General features: G+C 35.6%; 1 pseudogene; it reads left to right on the plus strand.

The window, feature by feature from the left end:
- The first annotated feature begins 4,054 nt into the window (after positions 1 to 4,054).
- LOC148911703 (uncharacterized) lies at positions 4,055 to 7,423 on the plus strand (annotated as a pseudogene).
- Positions 7,424 to 7,605: the final 182 nt, after the last annotated feature.

Raw genomic sequence — 7,605 nt, forward strand, 5'->3', positions numbered from 1 at the left:
TTTCTAAAGGCTCGGTTCACTCGCTGACGGTCAAAATTCACTGTTGGATAAAGTTTCCTATACATTTCTTTTAGGTTGAATAAGTCGTCGTTGTCAAACGAAGAGATCACGAAGCTATTTGGCAATGCTACGTCACTAAAATCTGTCCACACATCTGTAAGGCTTTCTATTGATCCTCGTATTGCGATTTTAAATTTAGAAAGTCTATCTTGATTAATTTCCTCCTGAATATTATCCACTATAGCATCCCTCAGAAGAGCTTTGCAAAATGGAAAGAAAACTTCGCTGTACTCTTTCGGCAATGTATACTGCAAGTATGCAGCGCTGCTCATGCAAATAAACTTCCTCATTAATTGTGATTCAATGAACCTGTTATTGGTGTGAAAGTTGCCTAACAATCCGTTATAACGCTCAAAGCTGAAACACCAAAAACCAAACACACTTCCATAGTTTTCAACACATTTCTTTAAATGCATATGTAGATGAATATTCGGAGTAACGGCTTCTCTTCCATAAAGATTTTCAAATTTTATTGCAAAGTCTAGTAGTTTTCTATCAGCTAAAAAGAGATCAGTTTTCGAAATAGAGGTCTTGCACAGTAGCCGACAGGCGATTACAAAAGTTTGTAAACAGTTCAAATGTTCTTCTGGGAGAATTCCTTCGAGACAATACAAAGAATAATAAAGAATCCAGTTTTGCCACTGCGAAGCTGTAAAACCACCATAGTTTGTTGTAATTTTATGTGGTAATCTACCAAGATCAGAAGTGGAATTAATGTTTTGTATACGTCGCTCGATTTCAATAATATTCTCTCTTGAAAAAAGCTCGTTATTGCTCCAGAGTTTAAAAAGGTGCTTAGCAGTACCCAGAAATAAATTGTGCATGGGATCAATCACACACATTGTGATACTACCGTAATACGGAAGTCGTAACAATTCGGTGTATCTTGTTCCAAGTTCTTTTTCCATTCGTTTCTGTGCAGTCTTATTTTTACATCTAGTGGTTTTAAGAGCATCTCGTCTATGCTGCTCATCTGTTCTTTTTGGCCAGTTGTCCCGATCTGTAAACCCGCTGTAATCCTTCTTTTCTCCAAAACCCCCAGGAAAGGTTTTTAGGCAATGACTACATCCCTTTGTGTGCAGCGTGTGATAGAAATCCGCATAATTTTCTAGCAGCAGGAATATCAGATGCACAACAGAGAAGAGCAGCTCTTATCTTTATTCCACCTTCTGGTGCACCATGGGCATTGACTTTTACACCTTTCCATAAAGCTAATAACTCGTCCACCATAGGTTTCAAAAAAATGCATAAGCGTTGCTGGTTCCTTATTTAATGCAGGTATTATTCCTACCAATATCATGTTCTCTTTCTTAAAACGTTCAGCTCTTGGTAAGTTAATCAAAGCCAAATACAGAACTCCTATAGAATAATCACTGCGTCTCTTAAATGGCTGAAACCAGTCACAGTTCAGCATTAAACCATAAGAGTGTTTAAGGTTTAAAAAGTCTCGTCCTTTATACTTTAGGAATGTTTTCCAAACGTCTCCATCCATAACGTCTGCATATGTATCTTCATTAACATTTCGTTCACGCCATTCCTCACATTTTTCCTTCAATCCTGGTCTTTTCAATATCGTCTCTAACGAATCTATAACACTCCTAAAGCAATAAGTATATATTGGGTAAAATTTGACTGAACCATTATTCAGGAAAACTTTTTTAACTAGCTGGCCTCCGCAGGGTTTTCGTCTTGAAGAGTGTGGAAAAAGTACATTGTCGCAAAGTTTTGCTTGGTATTTACCATTTACCTTCTTGACACAGTCCTGCTCTTTAAATAACTTTGTGCACTTTCCACAAACCACAAATTTTTGAAAGTTGTCCCTGTCTATACCTAGATATCGTCTCAGAGAATACATTGTTACAGGTATAAGTCCAGCCAAGGAAATCAATAGGTCAGATCCTGCATTTGCTGGTAATCCTTCGCCTACTTTGGAAAGTAGTGCACTTAGGTACTTCAAAAGACCTTCGATACCTCTGTCACTGATAAGATTGTAGTATTGCCAAAGAAAAATAAAATATAGGAGCCACGTTAGAAATGTGCGTGATTTTTGCCTATTGTTGATACTAAACTGCTCCTCCGTGACGTGATTTACAGTGCCATCGGAATTTTCTTCATCAATGATATCGCGCAAATCTTCTTCACTTAATTCATCCCAATGTTCAGGCGTTTCATCAGCATTCGAGTCTGAATCATGTTTGTCCTCATCACTCTTGTCCTAAAAGTAGGTGAAACAAACGTTTTTTCTATTATTATCAGCCCGTTTAGTTTAGTTTCATGAATGTTGAATAAGCCAAAATTATCGAATGTTAATCTCAGAACTGGATGTAGAAAGTCATCACTGAGGCAAAAATGAACTGACGTTTTCAATGAAGCCTTCGAAAATTGTCTAATGACTGAAAGCTTGTATATGACACAAATCAAGATGTTCGTCCGATTTTCGGAACAAGAGTTTTTACTAATTTGTGTACATTCACTTAAAAATAACCGTTTCGCAAGTAACAGAGCGAAACTTCCATTTTGCAAATTGTTTCCGTTTTGATTATGTTATTTTTAATTCACTTTGTAAATAATTTGCTAAATAGCAACATGGGCGAAGGTGTTTCATTGTATAACAAACCTCTTCTTCGCTTGAAGAGTCGTCCGATGCCGCGACTGATCCTGATGTCATATATTGATCTAATGATTAAAATAATCTGGTTTAGTATTCAAAAATAATTGATACATGAATAATCAATGATTCGATTCTTTTCCAAATCCATATAACAAAAGTTTATCTATCAGTACCTGAATCTGTACGGATGTTGTGTGGTCTTAAAATTGGCCGTTCTTAGGCATGTACGCACGTAATGCATGATTTATTTAAATCCGCTTAAAATGAAAGATATTACTATAATATATATAATATAATATAATAATAATATAATATAATATAATATAATAGTAATATAATATAATATATATAATATAATATAATATAATATAATATAATATAATATAATATAATATAATATAATATAAATAATATAATATAATAATAATATAATATAATATATGATATGTATGATATGATATGAATATGATATGATATGATATGATATGATATGATATGATATGATATGATATGAATATGATATGATATGATATGATATGATATGATATGATATGATATGATATGATATGATATGATATGATATGATATGATATGATATGATATGATATGATATGATATGATATGATATGATATGATATGATATGATATGATATGATATGATATGATATGATATGATATGATATGATATGATATGATATGATTATGATATGATATGATATGATATGATATGATATGATATGATATGATATGATATGATATGATATGATATGATATGATATGATATGATATGATATGATCTGATATGATATGATATGATATGATATGATATGATATGATATGATATGATATGATATGATATGATATGATTATGATTATGATATGATATGATATGATATGATATGATATGATATGATATGATATGATATGATATTGATATGATATGATATATATGATATGATATGATTTCTGAAATGATATGATATGATATGATATGATATGATGATATGATATGAATGATATGAGATGCTATGATATGATATGATATAGGATATGATCTGATAGAATGATCGGATATGTATGATATGATATTGCTATGTATGATATGATATGATATGATATGATATGAAGATATAATGAGATATAGGATATATGATATTCATTTTCCCTCTTTTTCATATAATGATATAATATAATATAATATAATATAAGTAATATAATATAATATAAGATAATAATATAAGATAATATAATATAATATAATATAATATAATATAATATAATATAATATAATATAATATAATATAATATAATATAATATAATATAATATAATATAATATAATATATAATATAGTTTTGATGAATAAACAATCAAGGGCAGTGCAGGAAGGACGTCCCGTTGGAGCTCCTACAAAGGAGCCATATTTCTTCAATTAAAACATAATGAATCTAAACTAAACTATCCAAGCCGTAATACTTTATTTTGGAGAAGCTGGAAAGATGATAAATAACCAAGATGACCTTATTTCTGCGAATGACAGCCAAACTGAGCGTAAGCGAGGAAGACCTATAAAACCTGTCAATGAGAAGTCAACGATCACGCAAGTGGAACCGAGAAAACGAGGTCGACCTAAAGGATCCAAAAATAAAAACCCAAAGGAAAAGCAAGCTGCATCAAATAGACTAAATTCTTCAGCAGTTGATATCTCAATTTTACAAGAAAATTCTATAGAATACGAGAAGGAAATTAAATATGTATCTAGTCAACCGAATCCATCAACGAATTTGAATATTACAAACATTAATCTTCTCCCAAGAGATAACGCTGAATGGATCGATAAGATCGATAAGAATACATGTACATCTATTTCAATTAGTGATTGTTCTTCTGAAAGCGTGAGTAAGCCTGGTAATCTTCCATTATATACAAACGTTAACAAACCAACTACAATCTGCTGGGGTAAAAATTTAGAAGGCGTGGAAATTAATATTCCTACCATGGCCATACTAGAAGCTTACAACGAAATAACAACTTGGAGGAGAAATGTCTTTTTAGTTCCTTATGGGAGAACTGGTAGAGATTTTATCGATCAAATAACTTTACACATAGATGATTGGAATGCGTGCTCTGACAAACAGCATATTGCCTTAAAAGCTGCCTTTGTTCTGTTGGCTGTGGGTCTCCAAAAGCCAAATAAAAAGTCTAAAGCTAAAGAAAACCAACGCATTCTGGCGAAACGTCTCGCACTCTGGAAGGTCGGTGAGCTCAATCAATTAATTCGCGAGGGGAGGATAATTCAAAGTCGCATGAAGAAACACAAGACCACATGTCCACCTGATCGATCAAAAGTCTTTGCAAAACTTGTGATGGAAGGACAAATTAACTCAGCATTGCGCTTCTTAAATGAATCAACAAACGGAGGCATATTACCACTTACAGATGACGTCATGACTCAACTCAAGGAGAAACATCCTGAACCACAGCCAGCGAAATTGGGATCATTGCTATTCGGCCCAATTGATGATGAGATACCCGAGTCAATTTATAGTGAGATAGACGGTGATATGATCAGACAAGCAGCCCTGAGAACTAAAGGCTCGGGTGGCCCTTCAGGTATTGACGCTAATGGCTTCAGAAGAATTCTTGCCTGTAAGTCATTCAAGCAATCCTCCTCAAAGCTTTGTGAAGCACTAGCCACAATGACAAAGATCCTCTGTACAACATATGTAGATCCCACCACCATAGAGGCATTAGTTGCAAGTCGTTTGATACCGCTTGACAAAGGTGAAGGCAGCGTAAGACCCATTGGAGTTGGAGAGGTAATCAGAAGAATCATTGGAAAGTGCGTAATGAATGTGTCAAAGGATGACGTCATCGAGACCAGTGGCTCTCTCCAATTGTGTGCAGGCCAGAGATCAGGGAATGAAGCTGCAGTTCACGCAATGAATACTATCTTTGCTGCAGATAACACAGATGCCGTACTTCTTATTGATGCATCAAATGCTTTCAACTCACTAAACAGAGCTGCTGCTTTGCACAACATCAGAATCCTTTGCCCTATTATTGCAGTTTATGCCATCAACTCGTACAGACAGTCAGCAAGATTATTCATCACAGGCGGGAAAGAACTCGTGTCAGCTGAGGGAACAACACAAGGTGACCCACTGGCTATGGGTATGTACGCGTTGAGTATGCAGCCTCTTATTACAACATTGCAGGCTTTTTCTGACGCCAAGCAATGCTGGTTCGCTGATGACGCTAGTGGTGTAGGAAAGCAGCGGATCTTAAAAAATGGTGGGACACTCTTAACCAGTACGGACCAGATCTTGGGTACTTCCCCAACGCAAAGAAGTGCTGGGTTATAGTAAAGCCACCAAAAGAAGAAATCGTCAGAGAAACTTTTAAGGATACAGCCATTAATGTAACAGTGGAGGGGCACAAACATCTTGGTGCAGTTCTTGGTTCCAGATCGTTTCTAAACGAGTACGTCACGGAAAAGATTGACAACTGGGTGAACGAGATCACCAAATTAGCAGAATTTGCTCTATCACAGCCACAGGCCTGTTACGCTGCCTACACGTTTGGCTTAAAACATCGCTGGACGTACTTTCTTCGCACACTTCCAGATATCTCAGACCTACTGAAACCTTTAGAAGCTGCCATCTCCGACGTGTTTATACCCGCCATGACACAAAAAGATTGTGATGAAGATGATCGCAAGATTTTATCGCTACCGACACGATATGGAGGTATCGGTATTACTAACCCGTGTATTGACGCAAAGTATGAATTCTCATCGTCAGTCAAAGTAAGTGCCCCACTTGTGGAGAAGATTATCTCCCAGTCTCACGAGTTGCCAGATGAAATTGAAGTGAAAACAGCAAAGCAGAAATGTCACACTGAGAAAGAAAAAGCATCCAAAGATGCGTTTGAAAGCCTGAAGGAAAGTCTACCAAAGATTACAGCCAGATCCTTGGACTTAGCCGCAGAGAAAGGAGCATCAACCTGGTTAACTGTAATTCCTCTTAAGGAAATGGGATTCGACTTGAACAAGAGAGAATTTAGAGACGCTTTACGTCTCCGTTATAATTGGTCTTTCAGAGACATTCCATCAAAGTGTGTATGTGGTGAAGATTTCTCGGTCGATCACGCAATGATATGTAAACGTGGTGGATTCGTAATTCAACGTCACAACGAATTACGCAATCTGGAGGCTGAGCTTCTTAGCACAGTATGCAACGACGTAGAGATTGAGCCCTTGTTACAATCAATCTCAGATGAGAAACTAAGCAAAGGAGCAAACAAAGCTGCAGACGCAAGACTTGACATCCATGCACGAGGTTTTCTGGGAGAAGCAACGTTCTGCCTTTTTTGACGTAAGGGTTTGTCACCCAAATGCAGATACGTACAAAGATCTAGATCTACCCAAAATCTACAAGCTACATGAAAATGACAAGAAGCGGAAATACACCGAAAGAGTAAACGAAATCGAACATGGAACATTTACTCCCCTTGTCTTTTGTACAACAGGAGGTATGAGTAAGAATGCAAAACATATCACAGCAGGCTTGCTGAACTGATAGCCCGAAAGAAGGTGAAGAGTACCACAAAACAATGGCATGGATTAGGGCCAAGACTTGTTTCTCTCTGTTAAGATCTGCACTTGTATGTCTACGAGGCTCAAGGACTATAAAAAGAACTTATAATGATATAAACAACATAGACTTAGACATTCAGGTGCTGAAAGCGCCATTTTATAAATTTAGATTTTTAGCTTATTAACGTAGATTTTTAGATAAAGATACATAGTTAGATATTTAATATAATATGTCCAAAGGGCCTGATTAGTGAAAGTTTGTCATCTTATAGCATTTTGGTGTAAGTATTATATATAACATAGTCAGATGTTAAATAATAATGGACAAATCTATTCGT

The sequence above is a fragment of the Actinia tenebrosa genome, unplaced genomic scaffold (genome assembly GCF_029948245.1).
Source record: "Actinia tenebrosa isolate PJP-AT-01 unplaced genomic scaffold, QUT_ActTen_1.0 PGA_scaffold13__45_contigs__length_12533684, whole genome shotgun sequence".
NCBI classification, from domain to species: domain Eukaryota; kingdom Metazoa; phylum Cnidaria; class Anthozoa; order Actiniaria; family Actiniidae; genus Actinia; species Actinia tenebrosa.